Source organism: Onychomys torridus, chromosome 3, assembly GCF_903995425.1.
Source record: "Onychomys torridus chromosome 3, mOncTor1.1, whole genome shotgun sequence".
Classification (NCBI taxonomy): Eukaryota; Metazoa; Chordata; class Mammalia; order Rodentia; family Cricetidae; genus Onychomys; species Onychomys torridus.
In genome coordinates this window covers 156,080,437-156,106,903 of record NC_050445.1, presented here as the reverse complement: position 1 = coordinate 156,106,903, position 26,467 = coordinate 156,080,437, and positions in this window count along the sequence as shown.

The following is a 26,467-nucleotide window of genomic DNA, read 5'->3' as shown; positions in this document are numbered from 1 at the left end:
ACAAAGTTTGTCTGAAAATCAGAAGGAGGAGCTAGCCACTAGTTAACCATAGAGGTCTGGAGGGCTGTACAGACAGACAAGAAGTGATAGAGCTGGACAGAGAGAGGAAGTAATAAGGCAGTGTGGAGAAAGGAGCTAGTTCTCTTTTGGTGGAGGATTTCATAGGGATAAGAACTAGTGGTAGGCTGCTCTGCCTCTCTGATCTTTCAGCTTTTACCCCAATATTTGGCTCTGGGTTTTTATTAATAAGACTGTTTAGCAATTCATGTTACAAGTGAGTTTCACTGGGATTACTTACAGGAGTATGGGTGAGAGGCTACTTATAGGAGCAGAAATGACTCAAAGACAGCTGAATCACCAAAGCCCACCCCAGCATTAGTGGCAGCTGACAAAAGCTGGACACCCCTGGGGTGCACTGTACAATCTGCAGCCAGCTCAACAGGGTAGAGGGTGTCTATTTCAAGAAGTTCAATTTGTCTGAGCCTCTTCCATGCAGTTTGGTTTATCTAAGATTGTCTTGTAGCAGTCCTCACTGTTCATATTTTCTTGAGGTGGGAAGAACATAGTGCATCTAGTCAGTTTCAGGGACTTCCTGAAGCCCTTGAGTTGTTTATTTCCTAAGATTACCAAACTTCCCTGAAGGATGCAGTATTCCACCTTCCTTAAGAACACCTGGTGTCTTAGCAAGCTTGCTCCACAGTAGACTGTTTCATCTCAGCTACATAAGTGCTGTATTCAAGTGACCTTCATTTACTTAATCATGGCTCAAAGCACAGTAATTAACTGGAACTGGGATAAACCAAAGAAAGGTTGTGAAGTACTCAGTTTAACTGAAAAGATTAAAGTTCTCAACAAGGAAAAGAAAGCCTTTTACTTCATTACTAAACTCAGGAAGACTGTGTTCCTCTCTTTCTTTGCCTTGCTCGTATCTCAGGGATGTTCCTGAAATAGGTTACACAGAAGGCAGAAGACTTTGGTCTCTATGATTTCAGGGATCCCCAGGTCTTGGGATGTAGCACAGGTCGGGAACTACTAACCACAAAGTGTCCCAAACCCTAACTTAAATAGAAATACATAAAAAGCTACACAAAATTGATAAGTTTTAGGCCTCCTGAAGGCCTCTCCACTGATGCAGCAAACTGAATCAGACCAAATTGGAAAGCCCAGGTTTAATGGGTAAAGTGCTCCCAGGAGATTCCATGGCCCACAGAGAGGAGATGGGGATGCTAGACCAGAAGAACCACATGTCTGTTTTCAGGGATGCTGCTTATGTACCCTGTGGTAGTAGTCTTGAGCTTCTCTGGGGGAGGAGCTGTGTTTGGCTGGCTTTGAAGGAGTGGGTTTAGGGAAAGAGATGGGGAGGGGAGTTGAGGTGGATCTTCCACCAGACTCCTTCCAAACATTCAAGACTCTTTGGGTATAGGGACAGCAGTTCAAGTCTGACTATTTCCTTCAGGCATGGGGCAGTATGGGGAAGAGGAATTGGGAATTGGAGAGCTCACATTCAGCAGGAGGTGTGAATGGAGGAGCATCTGGTTAATTGTCATCCTGGAGACCTCAGGTGTCTGGTTTTTTGTTGTTTTTTTTTGTTTTTTGTTTTTTTTAAGGAGAAAAGGTGGTAAGGTCTTAGGAAAAAAGATCATTAATATCTGCCTTAGTTGTATTGTAAAGATGAATGTACAGAGCAGAAGAGCAGATAGGCCCTTTAATGGGACATCTTGGAAAACCAATGGGTGGAGGGTCCCAGCTGCTGGGCAGACCATGTATCCTGAATAGATGCCCACTTAGGCCTGGCGAGATGGTACCAGCATGAATGTCCCAGGAGCTTGGCAACTGAGGGGGTGGTGAGGATCACAGTATGAATGGATAAGGGACCTCAGAATGTGGTGATATTTGATTTGTACTGAAATGTGGTTTTATTTGTATATTAATAAAATTGCCTTGGGATCAGAGCAAGCCATAGCAGAAGCTGGGCGGTGGTGGTGCACGCCTTTAATCCCAGCGCTTGGGAGGCAGAGGTAGGCAGGATCTCTGTGTGTTCAAGGATAGAGCTAGCATGGCGACACATGCCTTTAATCTCAATACCAACCATAGAAGGCCTGGAGGTCTGTAAAGACAGGCAGTGATGAGGAGGTCATGTGGCTGGATTTATAGCCAATGAGAAAGCAGAACAGAAAGTCTATAAAAAAGACAGGACACAGGAAGTAGGTCTCTTGTGGAGAGGGAAGACAGAGCATCAGTGAAGGGTTAGGTTTTCAGCTCTCAGCTATTGCTCTGAACTCTGGGCTTTTAACTCTGCAGTTAGCTCTGTGTTTCTTATTTAACAAGACGGTTACATCCTCATCAGAAGAGAGAGGTAGGGGAGACACCTGGCCAGTGGGGGAGTTTGGGCTAGGAGGTGGTGAGGAAGGGCCTTCTGTAAAGGAGCTCAAAAGGACTCAAACCTGTAGGAGAGCATGGGGTGGCCCAGAGGGGATAAGGGCTATGGGGAGAAGGGATGGCCCAGATAACCTGAGTTCAATGGAGAGCTTGATGAGCCATCGTTTGATGAGTCCATTGGCCTTCTCAACCTTTCCTGACGATAAAGGTATGGAGTGAAGGCAGCCCTTCACACCAAAATGGGTCAGGTGTGGCAAAGGCAGCCCTGTGCTCCAGAATGGGTCAGGGGCCTGGCATGGCTGTGTCTCCAGTAAGATATCCTGAAAAACAGAGAGGCCCTGGGCCTCCTAGGCAAAGGACTTGGAAAGGGCAACTTACCCAGCTGAGAGCCAATCTTAGTCTGGCAGAGAACAGGTGTGGAGGAGAGGCCTGTTTTTCCAACACACAGCCCTGGGCCAGTGGGAAAAAAATCAACCCCTCTCTGTGGAACCTCCAGATGATAAGTTTTAGGCCTCTTGAAGGCCTCCACCATCGCAACAAACTGAATCAGACCAAATCAGGAAAAGCCCAGGTTTAATGGGTAAAGTGCTCCCAGGTGATTCCCTGGTCCTGCGGAGAGGAGATGGGGATGAGAGACCAGAAGAACCACGTGTCTGTTTTCTGGGATATTGCTTATATACCCTGTGTGAGTGGTCTTGAGCCTCTCTGGGTGAGGAGCTGTATTTAGCCAGCTTTGAAGGGGTGGGTTATGGGAGGGGCTGTGTTTGGTGGGCTTAGAAGGGGCAAGTTTAGGGAAAGAGATGGGGAGGGGAGTTAAGGTGGATCTTCCACCAGATTCCTTCCAAACAAAAATATATTCTGCTCATGACTGCTCACTGTCTAGGCCCCTGTTTCCTGTGATCACTGCCTGAGTCTCCTTTGCTTTGCTTCATGACACATCTTCCTCCTTTTCTCTTGTCTTAGCTCAGGGAGCTCTTCCTTGATCATACTAACCCCCAACCTCCCAAATTGACATCCATTCTCTACCTTCCATGACTGTATTTATTATTATCTTGGTACTCATGTATGTTTGAATTCATCCTTGACCACTTGAGGGTTGCACATGGCCACTATCTGCCTGTGCAAAATTGCATGCTCCTTACAGGAGGGGAAGGACTCTGTCTTTCTCAGTACTCTCTACAACTCTCTATTGCCCCTTGCACATAGCTGGTCCTCAACAAATATTCATTGAATGGATGATTGATTACCATTATTATTCTAATTAGAAAAATATTTTAAAATAACACCTCAATTTAAAAATGTACTGTTGCACGAATCTTAAAGAGTCTTACTAATAAAAACAAACCTGGATCCAAGTAGTGGAGTGAATGCTGGAAAATCAGAGAAGCAGAACAAGCCACAGCTACCTCACCTCACCAGTTCAACTGATCCTGTTTCCTCAGACTGGATGGCTCTCAGCTGAACTGTGCTGCTCAAAAGCCTAAAAGCTTAACCAGCTCTAGTTCCTGGTTTTCACGCCTGCTTTCTGCCATCACTTCCTGGGATTAAAGACTCACTTCCTGGGATTAAAGGCATGAGTCACCATGCCTGGCTGTTTCCAGTGTGGCTTTGAACTCAGAGATCCGAATGGATCTCTGCCTCCCAAATGACAGGATTAAAGGTGTGAGTGCCGCCATTTTCTGGTCTCTATGTGTGTCTAGTGGCTGTTCTGTCCTATAACCCCAGATAAGCTTATTAGGATGCACAACATATTGGGGGGGACACTATATCACCACAATGTACTGAAAAATTATCATTTCCATTTTTGTCATTTAATGGTATTCAGCAAGTTTGAATACTTCTAAGTTTTAAGTCCCTTCAATAGTTTTCTACCAATTTTCTTTCTTTGTGGCTTTCAGAAGAGAAACATCATTTGATGTGCTTAGTGAATATATGCACTCATCACTGTAGTGAACAAGAGTCTTGCCACAGGTTCATATTTCTTGATGATTCCTTAAAACATCAAGAAAGGACCCTGATCTCTTATAGCACTCACACAGCCCTTCTTGGAACATGATGGAACTCTCTCTTTCTCCCTCTTTTCTTGTCCCTCCCCCCTTTCTTTGTCTTGCCTGATTTAAGAGAATGTGCATGAAGAAAAATGTTTCTCAGTCCAAGCCCAAGATGCAGTTGGATGCTCTTTCACCGTCTTGGACCACATTTGTCCTTGCCAAGTGTCCAGTTAGGGCATCTACTGATTTGATATAACACTATGACCAAAGGTAAGTTGGGAAGGAAAGGGTTTATTTTGACTTATGTGTCCTGATCATAGTTTATCATGATGGGAAGTCAGGGCAGAACTTCAAGGTAGGAACCTGGAGTCAGGAACTGAAACAGGGACCAGGAGTGTTGCTTACTCGGTTTCTCCCCATGGCTTGTGAGTTGGATTTCTTATTCTTCCCAGGACCATCAGCCCAAGGATGGTACCACCCACATTAATCACCAATCAAGAAGATGCCTCACAGGCTGGCCTACAGGCCTATCTGAAGCAATAATGACTGGGTCTTGAGTGACAGTGGAGGGGTGGGAATCAGTGATGACTGGGCCTTGAGTGATAGTGACGGGTGCTTTGGCACTTCCTAGTGGAGGGAAGGGAAGGATCATAGGAATGATTCCTAGGAGGCCAACCATTTCTTCCCAAGCCCTGAAGGACCTTGGAGGATGCTAGAGGACAGAGGAGGTCCAAGGTGGACTGAAGTGGAACCCCATCGATGTAACTCCTGTATAGTGTTCATGGTGATGAGGTGGTGCTGTGAGATATTTGATTACACTATGTAAAGATATGTTACTGTGATTGGTCTAATAAAAAGCTGAACAGCCAATAGCTAGGCAGAAGGTATAGGTGGGACTTCTGAAAGAGAAACTGGTGAGACACAAGAGAGATGCTGAGGATACAAAGAGGAAACAGAAGGTACAACTGAAAGAGAGGTAAAGAGCCACGAGGCAAAACATAGATTAACAGAAATAGGTTAATAATTTAAGTTATACAAGCTAGTGGGACTAGCATAAGCTATAGGCTGAGCTTTCACAATCAATAACAAGTCTCTGTCATTATTTGGGAGCTGGCTGGTGGGGCAGAGAAAGGGTGGGGATTTGAAGGTGAGCTATTTTGGAATCAACACACACCCATGAACCACCCTCACCGTTTCTCCTACTCATAAGCCTGATCCATTCATTGGCTTACCAAGTTGGACTTGTGTGGAATTGATTTTTGGTGCTGTTGGTGAATCCTCGGGGCTGCATAGACATTTGTTCACAGCATTAGAATGCTCCACACACCAGAATTTGTCAGAGAAAAAAATTAACCTTCAGCCTTTGCTAATGGGTATTCAGGTGGGCAAAGTCAGAACCGACCACTGTGCCTAACTGGCTGCTGCAAAGGTCTCAGACCACACAAGGCCTATGGGCTAGTGCCTGCTCAACGTCCCTTTCTGTGTAATTTTCACAGCAGGAAGTGGAATTTTTCTTATTATAGATATTATAGCCTTCCTTTCCATTTCTTCCTTTTGTCCTTCCTCTTTTCCTTTCCCTTCCATTTCCTTCTCCTTCCTCTTCCCCTCCTCTCCCTCCTTCCTTCCTTCTCTCCTTTCTTCCTCTTTTTCTCTCTCCTTTTCCCCTTTCCTACATTTCTTGCTGGAAGATCCCCATCACTCCAGTTTCCCATGTGCACATTCAGAGCCAATGTGCAGTCACAGAGACCAGAATGCTATACTTCGTGCTGTGAACTTGATTTTGGCCATGATGAAGGCCTGTTATGTACATGTAGTCATGAGGGCAAGCAAAAAAAAAAAAAAAAAAAAAAAAAGAATTTCCCCCTTTTCTTTATCTTAAGATATAGGAGTCAAGAAAGGTTAGAAAACCTTATTGATTTAAAAAAATTTATTAAGAACATATATCAAAATAATTTTCTTACAGATCTATATAAAATACAACTGCCTGTATCATCATCTAATGATGAATAGAGCAAAGAAATGGAAAATATCCAAGTGTCCATCAACTGATTAACATCTGTAGAGTGTGCATGTGTGCACATGTGTGTGTATGCATGCGTGTGTGTGTGTGTGTGTGTGTGTGTGTGTGTGTGTGTGTGTGTATCTGAATACTGTTCAGCCATGAAAAAGATCTTATAATCTTGATGGGAGAGATAGTGATTAAGTGGAAAAAACCCAAACAAAGAATAATACAGGTTTGTTTACCATGTGACTTGTGGAATCTGAAAAGGCTGCTGTCACAGACACTGAGAGTGGACTGATGGTCACCAGGAACTGGGAAGAATTGCAGGGAAGTTGAGGGAGAGAGTGTCAGACCGGTACTAACTCACAGTCACATGGGAGGCAGAGGTCTTAGTGTGATTCCAGAAGATGATGTAGCTTGCATTTCAGAAAGCTGGAAGGAAGGAGTGAAATGGCTTTTATCACAGATATGACAAATAAAGAGAGAAATGTGCTCAGCTGATTTAAACATTACACAGGGTGATGGTTTTCAATGTCTACTTGCTACCACTTAGAGCACTTAGGAGGAGCCTGAATGAGGGACTGCCTAGATCAGCTTGGTCTGTGGGCATGCATGTCTGTAGGAGAGGGTCTTGGTTGTGAACTGATGCAGGGAAATCCAGGCTACCGTGCACAGCTCCATTTCCTGGACCACAAAGGGGTCCTGAACTATACAGGACAGGAGAAAGCTAAGAGACACTCAATAGGCAGTGTGGGTACATTCATCTCTTGCTCCTTGTGACTGTGGGTGGGATGTGACTGGCTGCTTGTGAGCCTGCCCTGACTTTTTTTCTGAAATGTAGTGGATTGTAACCCAGAATTATAAACCAAATAAGCCCTTCCTCCCTCACATTGCTTTTCTCAGGGCATTTGTCACACAACAGAGATGAGATTAGGACATGAGGTACATACACTTCAAAATATCATCCGGTTCTGCGTTGATACAAACAATGTTTGTGTTTTATGTATTAGCTAAAAACAGTAGACTAAAACAAGGTGGGATGCAGTCACATTTCCCATGTTCCCACTTCTCTTCCAGCAAAGCCAGGGACAGCTGGAAGAAATGTGTGGGTGAGTATGCCTATAATGTCATGTTTTTTTCTTGTCATGACGTCACGGTTTTTGGGTCCAGGGGAGTGATCAAACCCTCCAGCCCTGGTTCGCCCCAGAGTCACAGAAAATGTGCCCTGTGCTCATAAACTTTCCCTGTTCCTTTAGCTGGTTGTGTGACCCCAGCCTAAGAGAATGTCTCTAATTCACCAGAGTCCTTCACAGTCAGAGGACGTGGGAGGGCAGGCCATATAAGGGATAAAATTGATGACAGTAACTCTTTAAGAAGATGCACTGTAAACTGTGACTTCCTCATCTCCCATCTCCAAACAAAACAAAATCTGCTCCAGTGAAGATGAGTGTGGGAACTTTGTCTAAATAGTACAGCTGTTCTTCCACTTCTGTAGGGTGGGAACACTCTACATCCTCATGCCTGTTAGCGTTCATGGCTGTCTCCTGTAACTTGGAGGCAGCCTTCATTTACCAAAGCAGGTTACAGTACTCACAGGAGGATGGCAGTTTGGAATCTATCCCAGAGGTGTGGGATGATTTTCCATCTCATGATAAAAGTAAACAGAGGAGTTGAAAAGACTTATTACAATATGGTGACTGTAGTTCCCACCATAAAAATGAAAAACGTGTGAGGCAAAGCTCATGCTAAGTAGCTGGCTTAGTCTCGTCACTGTGTCCATGCACTTCCAAATATTATGCTGTCCATGGTAAATACATATACTTCATCTGTGAATGGAAAAGAGGAGTTAAAAACCAGCAACCAACTTCCTCCCTCCTCCTCCCTCTCTTCCTCCCTTCCTCTCCCTCCCTTCCTCTTCCCCTTCCTTCCTCCCTCCTCCTCCCTCTCTTCCTCCCTTCCTCTCCCTCCCTTCCTCTTCCCCTTCCTTCCTCCCTCCTCCTCCCTCTCTTCCTCCCTTCCTCTCCCTCCCTTCCTCTTCCCCTTCCTTCTTCCCTCTTCCTCCCTCTCTCCTTTCCCTTCCCTACCTTCTTTTCTTTCGTTCTATTTTAATTTATTCTTTGATTTTTCTTTTTTAACCCACTAAAGTTGTTTATCCTTTCATAATCACACACACACACACACACACACACACACACACACACACACACACACATGTGCACACACACAGGCACACACACAGGCACACAGTACTTTGATCATACACCCCTGCCATCCTCTCTTTCCCCTTGCTCCTTCCTTCTATGGTATTTCTCTCCACTAACTCTCCTCTATTTCATGTCTTCAGTTGACAGTGGCCCACTGCATTTAACCAAGGTGCCTACACGAGGATGACCAGGGCTTATTTACTTGAGCAAGAACAACTTGCCAGGGCCCACACCACTGAGGAACAGGACTCTCTGTCCTGCAGCAAGTGAACTGCCTGAAGCTCCTCAGGCAGGGGTGGGGCCCCATGAGCTCCTCCCCTCTTCTGTGATGGAATGTTGACAGCTAGGGTAGCTTCGCCTCCTTTCTTGAGTTCCACTGTGAAAACAGTGATCACAGTGAGCAAACTGAACAGAAACTCATCTTTCCCCAGGGCACATGCCCAGCATAGGAAAGAATATTAAAGTAGGTAGATTTGGATACAACACACAACACACTTTTTTTTTTTTTTTTTTTTTTTTTTTTTGACAGACAAGGCTTGGGCTTACTACATAGCTGAGGATGAACTTGGATTCGAACTTCTGATCTCCTGGTCTCTACCTGTCAAGTACTAGGATTACAGGTGCATACACCATGCCTGGTTTATGCAGTGTGGAGCCTGAACCCAGGCTTTTGTTTGTGTCAGACAAACACACTACTGAGTGACATTGCCATCCTTAGGGTGGTTGTTAAACAGAGACCCCTGGGCTTCTTCAGAGCAGAGCAGAGGCATGCTGTGCATATTGACTTTAAAATTCAAATCTATGTGGTCAGAAGGTTCTTTGCCAAGAAATTAGCTTCATGTTAATGACAACCCATAGAGCCACAGATATCCAGGTGGCCAGCCAAATCAGCCCCCCGTTGCTTTTGCCTGAGAAGTCAGCTGACTCTCCTGGCAGCCTACACCCTGATGAGTCTCTAAGTGAGGGAACCAGCTGAACTGGGCAAACTTCCCCCAAGCCGCACCTGCTGATCTGCCTCTTGTAAACCCTGGCAGTAGCCTTCACTTCTTGGTCATGGTAGTGGGAAGCTCTGGTTGTTAAGATAAAATTATTCTTCTGTTTTTCATTCTGGACCAGTAAAAGGAAAGACATGGGGCTTAGAAACCTGGGGGCAACTTACACCTTGAGGAAGAAAGTTCTTGGCATCTTTCTATTCTCAATGCATGACAAGTGTGCTTTGAAGTCTACCATGTATCTACTGAGACTCCAGTGCCATTGAAGGCAACTGGATTCTTTGTGTGCACGCACCCTGTTTATACTCCAGTTCACATCTGCCCTTTTAATGGGATGCTTCATCAAAGCCCAAAGCAGAGCCTCAGGCAGCACTTTGGGCATAGGTATTTCAGTTGAAAGGTGAAAGGTCAGAGATGGAAAGAGGGCAGCTGAGTAGGGTCTTCTAACTGTTGTTTCTCCAGAGACAGTCCAAGGCCAACAGGTGTTCAGTGGCAGGGGCTGGAGACACTCAGAATACTTAGTGTTCCTGCAGAGGATGTGGCTTCAGTTCCCAGCACCTACATGGCAGCACACATCAAGGGATCCAGCATCTTGTAGGCACCTGTATACATGCGGTGCAGATAATCCCAGGTAGCCTCACACACATGCAAATGAATTTTCAAAAATCTTTAAAAACCAAAACTGTAGTGGTAGACCTGTCATAGTATAATAAATACTAGGCAGAGTCCTAGGACCCCAATCTTTGGCTAAACCCCAGAGATTGAGAGTGACATTGCATTGCACAGGGCAGCTGCCAGCATCCACCTTCTTCTCCCTCAGATGGCAGAGGGGAAGCAAGACTCCATTTGCTGAGGATCAGGGCACAAAAGCCAACACAGGACAGTCTGGGGACTTACTGACAGGCTGCTGAGGTGAGACCAGGCACTCCCTAGAAACTGAACACCCCATATGCAGATAGAAGCTCACAGAGAGCCTTTAGACCACCTGGCATCTGATAAAGACCCGTACACTGGGAGACAGACCCAATTTCTGACCATATCAATGCCAACCTTGGAATGGGTCTGGGTCACAGCCTTCCTCCATCTGAAACCATGTAGGCCTTTGTGAGACTCAGGTGTGACCCATTTTAACAGTGTTGGCAGCCAAAGGACTGTTTCCAGCCATCCATCGCTCTACTTTGGGCAGCATAGCTCTGTCAAGCCAGGGCTCACAGTTGGGACTTTAACATTTTCCCTATCTCAGGAAGCCACCTGAGCTCCAGAGGGACAGATGCATTGGACCACATCATCACCAGCTATGTGGGACTGAAGTACATTCATAAGACCATGTAGGTTCTTGGAACTGGGAGACTTTGACATTATCTATTTAGCAACCACCTGTGTGGCCAAGGGACGGCCTGTGCCATCACAACTCTAACCTCAGGTAGTGTACAAGGGACATAACCAGGGTTAGGACAGAAAAGTAAGTATCAGATTGCCCATGGAATTTATTGTTGGATTGGCAAAACCTAACAGCAAGGAAACTGTAATGCCCCCCTATTACCAGGTCTTCCTATACATGTGGCTCTAGTACTGACACATGGCCACAGTCTGTCAACTTTTGTCCTAATGAGGTATCAACTGTCACTGGGTAGAGCCAGTCACAGGTCCACTGAAGCTGTAAGTAGACAGTAGTCATGTGGTGCATGGTCTCAGGCCCATGTTGTACTGGCTCTAGCAGGTTGTCAGCTCAGGCTGTGATACAACTTGATGTCACTGATGTGCACAGGTATTGTGGGATGGATATCTGTACACTGTGTGAAGGTGTACTGCTGTGATTGATGTGAAAGAGCTGAATGTCCAATAGCTAAGCAGGAAAAGGTTAGTGAGACTTCTGGAGACAGAGAGGACTCTGGCAAGAAGAAAGGCAGAGTCTCTAGCCAGACATGGAGAGGAGACAGGAGATGCAAGATGGAAGAGAGGAAATGCCATGTGGCAGAACATAGATTTTGAAAAATGGATTAATTTAAGTTATAAGAGCTAGTTGAGACAAGCCTAAGCTAAAGGTCAAGTTTTCATAATAAAAAGTCTCTGGGTCATTATTTGGAAGCTGGCTAGTGGGAGAGAAAAAGACTTGCTATATTTGGCATCCAACATGTGGAATGTATAGATGGACAACTACTCACAATGTACAGAGACCCACCTTGCTTAAGAGGCCCTGCTATGAGCAACTGATGCACTACTCCACAACAGGAGACCAGATAGAAACCCCTGATGCAGCACAGGGACACAGCAGTTTCCCAGAGCTGGGACAGTTAGGTGGCCCCAAAGGGGTCAGATTCAGTCGCCAGCATGATAAGTGAAAGCCACTTGGCAGAGAGCCAAACAGTTTAAGATTTGTCTCATGTGGTCAGAGAACACTGCAGGTACTTAGTAAGGTCAGATCCAGACTGAAAAAACTTCTAAACAGATACAACATGTTTGAATAGGCTTAGGTGCTGAAGGAAAATTAAAAAAAAGAAAAGAAAATGGGTATAGACAGTCATAGAAAAAAGCTTAAAGACAATAAAGTCTTTAAATAAAAAATAAAGTAATATAAAAAGAATAAGCCACATAAGGATGGGAAATACACAAGGTGTCAGGATCCTGTATGTTGCTTTTTGACTTTGAATTTTTTAAATGCTAACGAACAAAAAACAATAGCTGCTGAGAGACACTGGATTATGGAAACTGCTTCATTAAATCAACCTTTATATTTTAAGAATGTCTTAACTTCAGAATGGAAATTAGAAAATATGTTGCATTGGGGGAGAGGTTTTAACTTTTTTGTTTCCATGGGAAACAAAAAGTTATAATTCTCTTCAAAATTAATAAAAATCAGATTTGACCAGGGAAGACTGCCTGAGGATCTTGGCTACAGACATGAGGAAAAAAGCCAGGAAAGACTACAGGACAGGTGATGTATATCCTGATCCCTCAACATGGGTACAACTCTGAGACTGGATGAGTCATGATAAATTACTTCATGACTTGTTATTACATTTTATCCTCTCATATGGCATGGATAGAGGTTTGTTTATATAGTAAAAAAAAAAACCCTCATAAAATTAATAGATGCCTTTTATCTGCTCAAACATAGAACAAAAAATAATCTTTAACTGACTTGTGCACACCATATTCCACACTTGTGTTAATGCAGATATATATGTTACCTTTAAAAGTTTGTGTGTTTTCAGAATAAAAGGACCAGACACCAATGAAAACAGGTGGCCTAGGTGATCCAGCCTCTCAGCATGCCTCTGTTACAGTTTCCTCAAAATTCTGCATGTAGAACAATTTCAAAGCTGCTAGCTGAGATGGTCTACCCTCAGATAAGCTCTACAAAGAGATTAAACAAGAATAATACAATTAGATCTCCCAGGACTTGATCATTATCCCAATTTTCTCAGGGTCACCTCCTTAAATATTCCACTGCTCCCAGACAACAGGAAGTAATCTAGAGAACACAACAACTACATTCCCAAGAGGTGGGGTGGGTGGTTTTAATCATTCTGTGGGTTATGGATGGTTGTCATCATTTAGAGAGGTTGGTTACAAGCTGTTACTTGTCATGGTCAGAAAAAAGCTAAACAAAGGAGATTGGATTCAGAGATCTCTTTGTTTGAAGAAAAAAAGGGAAGATATAATATAGAAATATGATGATATTTTATTTGTACTAAAATGTGATTTTATTTGGATGTTAATAAATAAATTTGCCTGGGGGTCAGAGCTAATAACAAGCCATAGCAGAAGCTGGGCAGTGGTGGCATACACCTTTAATCCAGATCACATGACAGGCAGATCTCTGTGCATTCAAGGATACAGCCAGCATGGAGACACACACCTTTAATCTCAATACCAACTATAGAAGACCTGGAGGTCTGGACAGACAGGCAGTGATGAGGTCATGTGGTTGGGTTTACAACCAATGAGAAGGCAGAGCAGAACATCTATAAATAAGACACACAGGAAGTAGCTCTCTTGTGGAGAGGAAGGACAGCAGCAGCAGTGAAGGGTAAGAAAAGGTTTTAAGCTCTTAACTATGGCTCTGACCTCTTGGCTTTTAATTCTGCAATTGGATCTGTATTTCTTATTTAACAAGATGGTTACATCTACATAGGAAAGATGGGATAAAAAGGTGGATTGTTGAGTCTACTTTTGAACAAATACTTGCATTGGTATGCGTTTTGTATATTGATACAAACTTAAGGTTGTTCTTATTGTTTTATACACACACATATATGTATATACACATACATACATATATACATATATATATGTATACACACACATATATTTCTACTCTTGTTTAAGGTATTGTACCTATACAGCTCATTTAAAAATGTAATGTGAGGTTTTAATCCTTGAAAGCTATTTAGGATAATAAAAAAAAGGCAGGTCAGTAATTAGTCATCTATAACAATCAAACTTATAGTTATGTTAGCTATGTTTTCAAGGTCAAACAGAGATATATTTTAAATCAATAGATGGTCTTCAAACACTTGAGAGACCTACAGAATATGGCATTTAAAATGTTTTAATAACATAAGGCTTTTCATGACAGTGAGATACATATGTTCCTGGAAACACCAATTACTTCAAAAAAGGATGATGGGCATAGAAGAACCTCCATATGGAGTTTGCCTTCAATGTGGCAAAGCTAGCCATTTGGGCAAGAAACTGCCCTTGCCTTGACTGCTGACAATATGCTGTCAAAACTGGATAAGCATGACACAAAAAAGTGACTGCTGAACTTTACCAAGACAAGGTAGGCCAGTCCTTCAAAATTCCTGCTTCACAGAAAAGTCTGTCAGATATCCTAGGCCTGTAGGCTGAGGATAGATGTCTCAGTGTCACAGAGGAACATTGGGTAACTGTCCAGGCAGCTAGCTGTCTCTGTGTTTCTATAGTTTTGGAAATTATTTGCTCTGCATTTCCTATTTATTCAGGTAATATTATATCCTTCTCAGATCTCTGATAGAGTTGAAGAAGAGAAAGTTATAGTTACAGTTTTCCTTGTTACCAAATTCAGAAAAGAAACTTAATAAGAGATGCAAAGTTTATAAGGTTGAGAAACATAAAAGCTTAAGTTATTTATCTAAGAAGATGTTTTAAGGTCTAAAAAGATATTTTTATGATGGTAATCCAAGTTAGGGTAGAGAGGAGACTAGGTACAAAATTTTGGATTCACTAAAATAGGATAGATAATTTAGTACTGTCCCCAAATTTGCCAAATACAAATGAACTGGAAATTGTGAATGTACTTCTTACCTGATAATTGTTCTTACTGTATATAGTTTTACTGTGTTAGAGTTAAAAACCTTTCCTTTTCATTTAGACAAAAAGGTGGAAATGTCAGGGGATATTTTTTACACTGTGTGATGGTGTATTGCTGTGATTAATGTAATAAAGATCTGAATGGCCAATAGCTAGGCAGGAAGAGGTTAAGTGAGACTTCCAGAGGCAGAGAGGACACCGCAAAGAAGAAAGCCAGAGTCACCAGCCAAACATGGAGAGGAGACAGGAGGTGCTAGATGGAAGAGAGGTAATGCCATGTGGCAGAACATAGATTAAAAACTATGGATTAAGTTATAAGAGCTAGTAGAGACAAGTCTAAGCTAAAGGTCAAGTTTTTATAATTAATAATAAGTCTCCGGGCCATTATTTGGGATCTGGCTGGTAGGAGACAAAAAAAACCAAAACAAACAAACAAACAAAAAAAAACATTGCACACAGGGGTGGCATGGGAGGCCAAGGCTGGTTCATATTAGGTGAAATCTGCACAGAGCCAGAAAGAACCTCATTGTCTGACCAAGGGCAGAGTGAGGCATGAAGCCTGGCCTGGGCTCCAGCTGAAGTTGTATGAGGAGAGACTGTTCATAGGGGTTGCTTCCTCCCTCTCTGTGAAGAATACTTCAAAAGGGTTCTTTAAATATATCAGCATTCCAGTTTGCTTCCTATTGCTGTGATAAAGAAACCTGTGGAACAAAGGGTCTACTTAGCTTACAGGTTATAGTCCATGTCTTAGCCACTGTTCTATTGTGAAGAGATACCATGACCATGGCAATTCTTATAAAAGAAAGCATTAAATTGGGGGCTTGCCCACAGTTTTAGAGGAGTAGTCCATGATCATCATGGTGAGAAGCAGACAGGCATGATGTTGGAGCAGAAGCTGAGAGCTTTACATCCTGATCCATAGGCAGCAGGCAGAGAAAAGAAACTGAGCCTGGTGTGGGACTTTGAAACCTCAAAGTCCCCTCTCAGTGACATGCCTCCTCCAACAAGTCCACACCTTCTAATCCTTCCCAAACATTTCATCAACTGGAGACTAGGCATGCAAATATGGGGACTATTCAAACTACCACAGTCCATCATTAAAAGAAGCCATGCAGGAAGCCCTGGGCAGGAACCCAGAGGCAGGATCCCAGAGGCAGGAACTGAAACAGAGATCTTGGAGGAGTGCTATTTACTGGCTCAACCTGCTTTCTTATACTACCCACAACTACCTGCCCAGAGAAGGTCACCACTCACAGTGTGCTGGGCCCTCTCATATCAGTCATTAATCAAGAAAATACCCCACAGATTTGCCTACCCCCACAGGCCAATCTGATGGAAGCAGTTACTTAATTGACATTATTCTTGTCACAAATGACTGTAGCTTATGTTAAGTTACCAGCCAGCAGTGTATCATGGATAAATCTGGTCTTGGGGTGACTTCTAGTACCAAAATAGTAACAACATACCATGACAGGCTCCTCCGGATAGAGTAGGACACAGATGCATTTGGTGGTGAAGGAGGAAGATGCAGGCTCAGAGAAAATGAGGAGTTTTTTATTTTATTTTATTTATTTATTTTTTTTTAAGAGTTTAACCAGCACAGAACATTGGAATGAATATGTGATCTTTCAGTGCCCAGAGCTGCCACACACCAAAGTGCCTGGAGCTTTTAGGAAACCTTGATCTCACCTAGGACTCACAGTGAAGTCCCAGACACTTAGTAGCTGCCAGTCAGTTGGGAGACACCCTGAGAGTATCAAACAGCGGTTTTAAGGGAACCCAATTAGCTTGGAGAAAGCAGAAATGTTTTGCGAATTTAACAGAAAAGGTTAAGACAAAAGACAAAGACACAAAAGCAAAACAAACAAATTGATCAGAAATCTGGGAGCTGAAAAATCCTTTCAGTGAATTTCAGGATTTCATTACTGGTATATGAGGCAAGAGAAATCAAACATGAGAAAGAACTAGTGCAGACTTTGAAGATACATAAGTGGAGGGGAAACTGGAAAGGTGTGAAGGAAGGTTGTGGAAATGTGGGAGCACTGTTAAAGGAGCAAATATTGAGGTTATTGGGTTCATGATTGACTTGAGGATGCCCAAGGGTCAGAAAGCATTTCCAAAGAAATGATACCAAAAAACAGAGGTTACTAATATCCAGGTCAAAGATCAGTATCCAGATTTAATTCAGTTAAGTCTGTCCTAAGACATCTTATAATCAAGCTTTCATGGCTGAAAGATAAAGAGAAAGGTTTCAGGGTTTCAACAGAAAAGAAACAGAATTTTGCCAACCCAATTAACATGACCACACCCTTCAGGGGAAATTTCATGGGCCAGGAGAGAGAGGCACCAGATATTTTTCCAGTAAAAAGAACTGCAAAAATCAGCCAAGAGCATTGTATTCAGAAAAACAATCCCTTAGAAATGAGAGAGAGAGAGAGAGAGAGAGAGAGAGAGAGAGAGAGAGAGAGAGAGATTGAGATTTTCCCAGAAAAAAAACGAAAGCTGAGAGAGTGTGCCTCCATTTGGTTCTGCTTGACCAGCAATGATAAAGAAGATCTTGAACTAAAGAGGAGAGACATTTTTGAGTAAGGAGGCAGCATGGAAAGGTGTTTAGAGTATAAATATCCACTAAGGAAAACTGCAAGAGAAGGAGAGAAATATCATTAGAAAACCAAGCTATAAAAGGTTGATTGTAAAATCTTTACTGTTAATAATTACCTTAAACATAAATGGATCAAATTCTCCTATTTAAAGATACAGAATGACTGAGTTGATAAACAATAACACCCAACTATATATTACAAAAACTTACTGAACCTGTAAAGACATACATAAGATGAATGTACAGAAAACATGATTATCCATGTTAATATCAATAAAATAGACCTTATATTTGAAGAGTAAAAATGGGTAAAAGAGGTTGTTATATAATAACAAACTCATGAATTTGTCAATTCTAAACATATATGAACCCAGTATTTGAGAATATATATATATATATATAGCAAAGTAATAATAGATTCAAAGAGATAGCTACACTCCACTACTGGAACAGCTGAGGATCTTAGCACACACTTTCAGCAGTGACAGATTATCCAAACAGAAAAGCCACAAAGAAGCAAGACAGTGAGATTTCATCTTGCATAAAATAAACCCAACACATCTACACAACATTCCATTCTCCCATCATTACAGGGAACACTGTACAGGACACATTCTCTACAGGGCACAAAACAAGCCTGACAAAACCTTAAAAAACGGAAGCCATGTCAAGTATCTTTTTAACTTAGAATGCAATTCAGCTAGAAATCAACAATGAGGAAAACATTGTAACAAAACCACTGATTTTTGACACTCAATGGATCTAGGAAGAAATAAGAAAAGAATCAGTATTTTCTTGAAAATACTCAACATACTGATGTGTATAGGATACAGTCAAGGCAGTGCTAAAAAGGAAGTTTGTACAAATCAATGTCTATGTATAAGTAGATCTGAAGTGACTAAACTGCCAGTAGAACACACTGAATTAAAAACTTAGTAGATGGAAAAAAGTAAAGATAATCACATAAAGCAGTGAAATGGGGACCACAGTGCAGAACACCATGGAGAGGAAGAGTTGGTTCTTTGGAAAGGTAAATAAAACAAAAACAAAAATAGACACTTTTTAACTAGTGTAACTGAAGAGAGAGAAACATCACTCAAATAGAAATAGAAGTAAGTGGAGGTATTATCACACACTACAGAAACCCACAAGGTTGTTAGTGATTTCTAGAAATATCTGCACACAAGTTTCATAATTAGAAGAAATGGAAAATTTATTACACCTTACCAAGAAGCAATCATGAAGATTTAGAAAACTCTAACAGAACTGTGGGTTATAAAATTGAAAAAGTAACAAAAAATTTTCCATCCAAGAAAATTTAGTACCATGTAACATGAATTTCTAAATGGTCTCAATAAAAATCTGAAGCCAAATATTGGGGTAAATGCTAAAAGATCAGAGAGACAAAGGAACAAGCCAACGCCACATCTCACCTCGCCAATTCCACAAATCATCTGTTTGAATGTCTCTCAGTTCTCAGCCGAAGCCTAACAGAAAGGCCTCTAGACAAAAGGGCTTCCTCAGTTGAAAAGTCTTTGGTTCCTGTCTCCTCACACCTTATATACCTTTCTCTGCCCAGCCATCACTTCCTGGGATTAAAGGTATGTGTGTTTCCTAGTACTGGGATTAAAGGTGTGTGCCACCACTGCCTGGCCTCTGTGTTTAATCTAGTTCTCTGATCTTCAGGCAATTTTTATCACAATGTATCACCACAGGACCAGGTGGTGCCAGTGTTGAATTCTACCTAAGACCATAAGAACAGCTGATACCAATTTTCCTTATGTTATTATGAACAATAAAAGAGGATGAAATTCCTCCAAACAACTAGATGGCCACTCTCACCTTCATGCCAAAACATGATTAAGAACACAGTATAAATAGAAAATTATAAATCAGTGTACTTGCTGGAAGTTGACATTAAAATCTCCAACAAAACACCAGAAAATCAAATCCAATAGCACATTAACAAATTCTTCATGTAATAAGATTCACCCCAGGGGTTCATTGGTGGTTCATTAGATTCAAATCAATGAATGTGCTACATCATATCAATAAAATGAATCTGTCCAATTGTTTTACACACAAAAAATTTTATAGTTGGTTTGTTTGAGTCAAGATCCACTAAGACGATGTGTTTATCTATTTATAAATACTGTTTTATGTGTATGGGTGTTTTGTTTGTATGTATGTGCATCATGTCAGAATTGGGTCAGAATTGAAGGGCTAGTAGGCCCAAGCCTAACAAACATGGCCCAGGTAGGCCTTGCCCTTCTCCCTTCCCCCTCCCATTAGATTACATTCCTAAAGCTAGCCCCCAAGGTCTACTCCCTTATGCCCGACTAAAACTCCAAGGACCAACTATCAAAACAACAAGGTCCAGCAGCAAAATTCATATATTACCTATACCAGCTAATAGGTCCAATCAGGATTTACCAGCTTATCCTAACACAGACTTCCCCTTTTTTCTTTCTAAAACCTACTCCTGCAAACACCTGCTGTCTGCCTTTGCTGGCAGCCCCTCCATCCCCTGGCTTGTCCCTCTGGGGCAGAATTTGGTGTCTGGGTGTGTTCTGTGCCAATTCTGAGGCCCTCTTACAAGAACAGAGTGTGGAATCCCCTGGGACTGGAGTTACAGGCAGTTGTGAGCCACCATGTGGGTGCTGGGAACAAACCTAGATCCTCTGCAAGAGTAGCTGCTGCTCTTAACCGCTGTGCCACCTCTCCAGATCTATCTCAGATGTCTTTAAACCCACAGAGAACTAAGGGGGAGGGAAGACTGACCTGTTGAGCTGCCTGTAAGTCAAGCACAGAGCTCCAGGCTGCAGCTTTCATGGGTCACCACCCAGGCTGGGGTGGGCTTTCCAGTGATGCAGTTGCCTGCAAGTCTTTTACACTCCTATAAGCACCCCTCACCACACTCCTGTGACACCTCACCTGTGAGCAACCCCTCACCATACTCCTGTGACACCTCACCTGTGAGCACTCCTCACCACACCTCACTTGTACTCTCTAAGCATCCCCAACAAACTTGCTTTGCTAAATTGGACATGAATAGAGCTGTCTCCTTTGTTCATTGTGGTGTCTTCTCTGAGGTGAGTAGATATCTGTTCACATCTCCCCAGGAAGCATCTCACACAACAGGTACTTCTCTTCAGCATGAGCCACAAGAACAGGAGGAGGGGTTCCAATGAAAGTCCTCCAGTAGGATGGCCTGTCAATGTCATACCCAAGTGAGGCAAGGGGCACCAGTGGGCTGCTTTCTGAGGTGTGTAAACCTAGGCAGAGGCAGTTACTTTGGCTCATAGTGACTCATGGAGAATGTCTCTGTCTTAGTTAGGGTTTCCATTGCTGTGAAGAGACACCATGACCATGGCAGTTCTTATAAAGGAAAGCCTTGAATTGGAGCTGGGTTACCATTTCAGAGGTTTATTATTATCACTGTAGCAGGACATGGAGCTGTGCAGGCAGACATGGTGCTGGAGGAGCTGAGAGTTCTATGTCTTGATCCGAAGGAAGCAGGAAGTGAACTGTCTACCACACTGGGTGAAGCTTTATCATATGAGACCTCAAACCCACCTCCACAGTGACACACTTCCTCCAACAAGGCCACACTTCCTCTAACAAGGCCACACCTCCTGATAGTGCCACTCTCTATGGACCAGGCATTTAAACATGAGTGTATGGGGGGCATTCCTATTCAAACCACCACAGTCTCTATCAACATGCAGTGACAACCAAAGCTCAGTGTGGTTGTGGGGAGCAGGAGCCTCAGTCCTGAGGGGGAGTCTGAATGCTGAACTCCGGTTTCTACAGCATGGAGTCTCCGCATAACTCCATCTCTGCCCTGCCTTCCATCTCAGTTTTAACATATCTATCCATACAAACAACCTCACCTCTCATGTGTAAGTCTTTAAGATTTATTTTTAATTTTAACTATGTGTCTCTGTGTATGGGGATGTGCACATGAGGACCTGAAGTTACTGGCATCTGTGGGCCACCTGATGTGGGTGCTTGGAACCCAATTCAGGTCCTCTGGAAGAGCAGAAAGTACTCTCAATGGCTGAACCATTTCTCCAGCCCCTTCTCTCTCATTTTTAAAGGTTATATGATTCTCTTACCTATCATAGAAGAGAGTTCATTCTAAGGGGCATTAAGGGTAATCGTGTACACACTGAGAGACTTATGATGTGAGAAGTTAATATTTGTTCAATATGAACAAGCAGATGTGAAGTCAGAATTTGCCTTCCATTATATGAATGAATCCACAGACATGTAGGACTTGCATAGTAGATACTGATTTTATTCATGTACTTGTTCTTGCTTTATAGCTCTAATCTGGTACATGGTATATAGCTCAGGCTAGCCTTGAACTCATGGCAATTTTCCTGCCTCACCCTCCCCAGAGCTGAGATAAGAGGAATAAGCCAATGTGATGATTATTCTTGGCTATCTGCTTGACTGGATACTTAATTAACTAAGAGAGCAGATGCTGGATAACCTGAAAGGTTATTCATAGTGGGAAAACCCACCCTAAATGTGGGCAGCAGCTTCTAGTAGCAGCTGGAAAAAGGTTGAGGAGCAAATGCTTGCTCTTTGCCTTATTTCTTCAGCGTTTCCCTGGTGAGTTCCTTTACTCTTGTTGCTGCCTCTTCCATGGTTCCTACATTCCTTTGCTGATAGTGAAACTGGGTTTCTTCTGGTTTCTATCATGGCCAGAAGATCAGCAGCTCCCTGGGAATCCTCCAGGCTTTCAGCATCAGGCTGGGATGCTTGAGGCCTCCTGTTTTGTGGACTGAGTATCTGCTGGGTTCTCAGCCTCACCAGTATGAGGACAGCCATAGTCGGACCCAGACAACATGTAAGGCAACTTAGTAGACTCCCTTTGATTGTCCACTCTTCTATTGGTTTGGCTTCTTTGGAGAACCCTGGCTGATACAGCCACCATGCTCAGCTTGAATCTTTTTCCTCTGAGAATGTCAGAGTGCTGAGTACCCATGGGAGAAGATTTTAATTAATCCTTATGGGTGAAAAATAAGTTAATTGAGACCTAGACCAAAGAGGCAAACTAGCTTCAGGGAAAGTTCGTCCACTTTTCTACAGGTGGGAGGATGGGCGCTGGAGCTAGGGAGGTCCGTTTGTGATGTCTGTCACTTTGTGGCTCCGTCACCCTGTGGCCTTAGGCAAGTTCCTAACCCAATCTGAATCTCCATCCTTTGCTCCTGAAGTCGAGACTGGGTGTTTTACCCAAGCTAGTGCTGTGACTATCAAGTGCAGTCCTATGGAAATCTCTCGTGGTGGTGCTTGGGAAGGCTCCCTGTACACGGAAGCCATCCTTTTACATTTAATACAAAGACACCACTGACGTCCCAGAATGCTAATTGGCCTGACGTAGCAGCTGCATGTAAAGAAGTCAGCAGGCTTGTGCTCTCCCTCCTCTGCAGCCAGGTTACCAGGGCACTAGACCTGCGGCAGGATGTACCAGGACCCAGATAGGATTCTTAGCTCAGTCACGGCCTCTTCAGGAAAGCAATATCGTCTTGCCTGGAATAATCCTTTACAATTGGATCAGACTAAGGCCTCTGCCAAGGCTGGAGCCCAGGGGGACTTGGTAATCTTTGTGTCACTTGTGACCTGGAATGGGCGTTCTACACAGGTGGGTCCCCTTTCCCTCCTTGGGTCCAGGGATGTCCGTTGAGCCCCTTGGATTCCTAAGGTGGTCTTACGAACCCACTTGCAGCTCTTTAAGGAACTCTGTCCAAGATTGATGAGTATTCCACAGATCATTATTTTCAGCTCCCTGCTGCTAAATCATTACATCAGAGTTGGGTCTCAAAGAGGACAAACTCCTGTCACAAGTTCAGCTCTGGGGACTGGTTTTAGGTCAGTCTCTAACAAACCCCGCAAGCCCCCAGCAGACCGTGCTGGTGACCAGGCACTCTGGGGAGCCATTGCAGCGGCCTGCATTCAAGTCTGTGAGTCTCCAAGCACACAAGAAAACAGCCCTGAATTAGACGCGTTCTTATAATCTAGGGAAGGCCTTTAAAAAACGTTGGAACAAACAGTGTCCCAAATTGGTTCCGTAATTAAGGTATGCAGATCTCGGCTTAGAAGATCCCTCACGTCGGCTTTAAGGGCCTCCGTAAGCGAGCAGATAATTGCGTATAGGAGCTGCAGGGCCGTTAGAACAGCTTAATCTACAGAAAGCTTCAGATATTAGGGGCTTCTGGGACGCTGCTTGTACAGTAATGTCTCATCTGCAGATATTACCCCATATGTGTGCTTTTCCCCATTATATTATATATATTTTTTAGAGCTGGGGAGCTCACATTTGGGTACGATTTTGTAACAGGATGAATAGGTACCCAAAAGATACTTTGATAGTCACGAAAGGTAAAACATAATGAGAAAACTGCTTAAGATTTCCAGGGTACAATTCTCATGACCTGTTATACTTGTGCGTGGTGGAGAGACAACAGCCTGATGGCCCCAGAGAGGGGGCCATTACATTTTGTTTAGCCTCAACCACGGGGCCAGACACTATTTTAACTCCCCTTTCTTATCATCAGTAAGTCAGGATAGTAGCAGGTTCAACTTCCAGAATAAGCCTGGGAGTTACGTCTTCCCCAGGGACTTTGGTGGAGAACAGATTGAAAGCAAGACTAGGTCGGAGAAATAGAGTGAGGACAAGCGTTTTAGCTGGTTACATGCAGCCCACCAGATAAAAGCATCTCATCCCAGCTTTTAATAAATATGCCCTTAATAAGTAATAATTTGGGGGCTGGGGAGATGGCTCACTTGGTAAAGTGTTTGTCCTGTAAGCATGATAACCAGAGTTTGGGAACCCAGCACCCATGTACAAAACAGGACACACATGTCTGTAATCCCAGTGCTGGAGAGGCAAAGGCAGGCAGATTCTTGAAGCTCACTGTCCAGGCAATCTAGAGGAGCTAGTGGGCTCCAGGTTCAGGGTGAGACCCTGTCTTAAAAACTAAGGCAACTGGGACATGCAGATGGCTTGTTGGGTATAGTCTAACAACCGGAGTTTGATCCCTAGAAGCCACATCCAGGTGGAAGGAGATAACTCACTTATACACATGCACATATGCACACACAATAACAATATTAAATAAAAAGTTAAACCAAGGAAGACACTTGCCATTGACCTCTGACCTCCACATATATGTTCATACACATGCATGTGTGCCTGCACATACAGATGTACACAACCACACAAGTACATGCACAACGCCCAACATCTCTCTCTCTCTCTCATCTCTCCCTTTCTGTGTCTGTCTCTGTTTCTCTCTGTCTCTCATACACAGAGTAATTCTCAAACAACTGACATAAAACCAAGTTGTCTTGAGCAGTGACAGAGTTAATGAGGGAGAGAATCCAAGCTCCTTCTCACCACTTTAAGTAGTAGAGGGAGGAAGTGTAGCTGTTACTGTTTTGTTAGTGCCTGCCCGTGTTCACTCCTGCCCATGTTAACCCCGCCCGTGTCCAAGCTCACCCCTGCCATGTTTAAGCTCACAATAGCCATGCTCAAGTCTGCCCCTGCACATGTTCAAGTTCATACTGCCTATGTTCAAGCTCACCCTTGCTCAGTAGACTTTTCAGATTTATAGTCTAGCCTCTTAACGGACCACATACAAAGACATGGCTTCAAAACCCTCTTTCTAGCATGTTGTGATATTTACAAAGTCTTTGCTTTTTAACACACTGTGAGAAGGGCTTAGTAAAACAAAGGACAACATAATTTATTGTTTTGAGATTATTGATTCAATAAATTAACAATAATTTCCATGGAGGGTAGGAACCCTGGTGCCATAAAGGTTTATTTATTCCTAGTTTAACTGCCATTGATTACCGTATTCAGACTGTCCCAGCGTGCTGCAATCAGGCTTTATAGGTGAATTGCTCCCCACCGCCCAGGAGACAGTAAAATAAACATCAGCCAGAAGTGACAATAACTCCTTTAAAAGCCAAAAACTACTTTTTTTTCCCTTCAAAAGAGCAGGGATAGTTCAGATAATACCTCTAGTGCTTGCTGTGTGTGTGTGTGTGTGTGTGTGTGTACATTGGACCCTGCCCCTAAAAACACTCCAAGGACAAAAGTTTTAAGAGAGTCTTGCAGTTGTTTGCAAATAGAATCTGGTAGTGGGTATTTATTCAAAATAAACACAATTTGGGGTCTTGGCTTTAAAGAGTCCTTCTATGTTGCATTTCAGAGCAAGCTGAATTTAGTTATTTGGTTTTTTTCCATGTTTCAGAACTTTTGTCCCCACAGTGGAGGGTGGATTCTCAAGGAGAATGGATTGCAAGACTGTTCATAACCTGGATAAACAGGTTCATTTTTGTGTTCCCAGCCTCAGGGTTGCTCAGCTGGAAGAAACTGCTGGGGGCAGGACAATGGACATGGCAGACACCCTTGCTGTGCAGAGCAACCCCACTGGATGGTCTGTTTTCAGGTGGTCACTACAGGCTTTCCTCCCTGACATCCCAGTAGCAGGTTTTATTTATTTACTTTTAGGTTGAATGCTTTCTAAGGCCTTCACTCTCCTTTTCTGCCACCAAGAAATCTTCACACTGAACTGTGATTTAGAACCGGGCATTTGCGGTAATTAATAAGATGAATCAGAAGTCAGCAAAGCTTGTAGCGGGCAAAGGCTCCCGATGCTTGCAGGCTTTCAAGGATGGCTGGCGCTAAATTGTGTTTCAGAATGCAACTCAGGAATTTGAAGTTGTCAGATTAACTGCTGTATTTACTGGTCTGTTTGATTAGGTGAGCATAATTTATATTCCCTCTTGGATACCTAAATAGCAACCATTTCCTACCAAAACAGTACTGAGAACAAAGGCCCTATTCACAGGGCAGTGGGCATTGCTCTGCGGGCCTTTGCATCCGAAGCACCATGGTTACCAAGCACCTTCTTCTGAAAGGTGCAGCTCTTTCTTTCTTTCTTTCTTTCTTTCTTTCTTTCTTTCTTTCTTTCTTTCTTTCT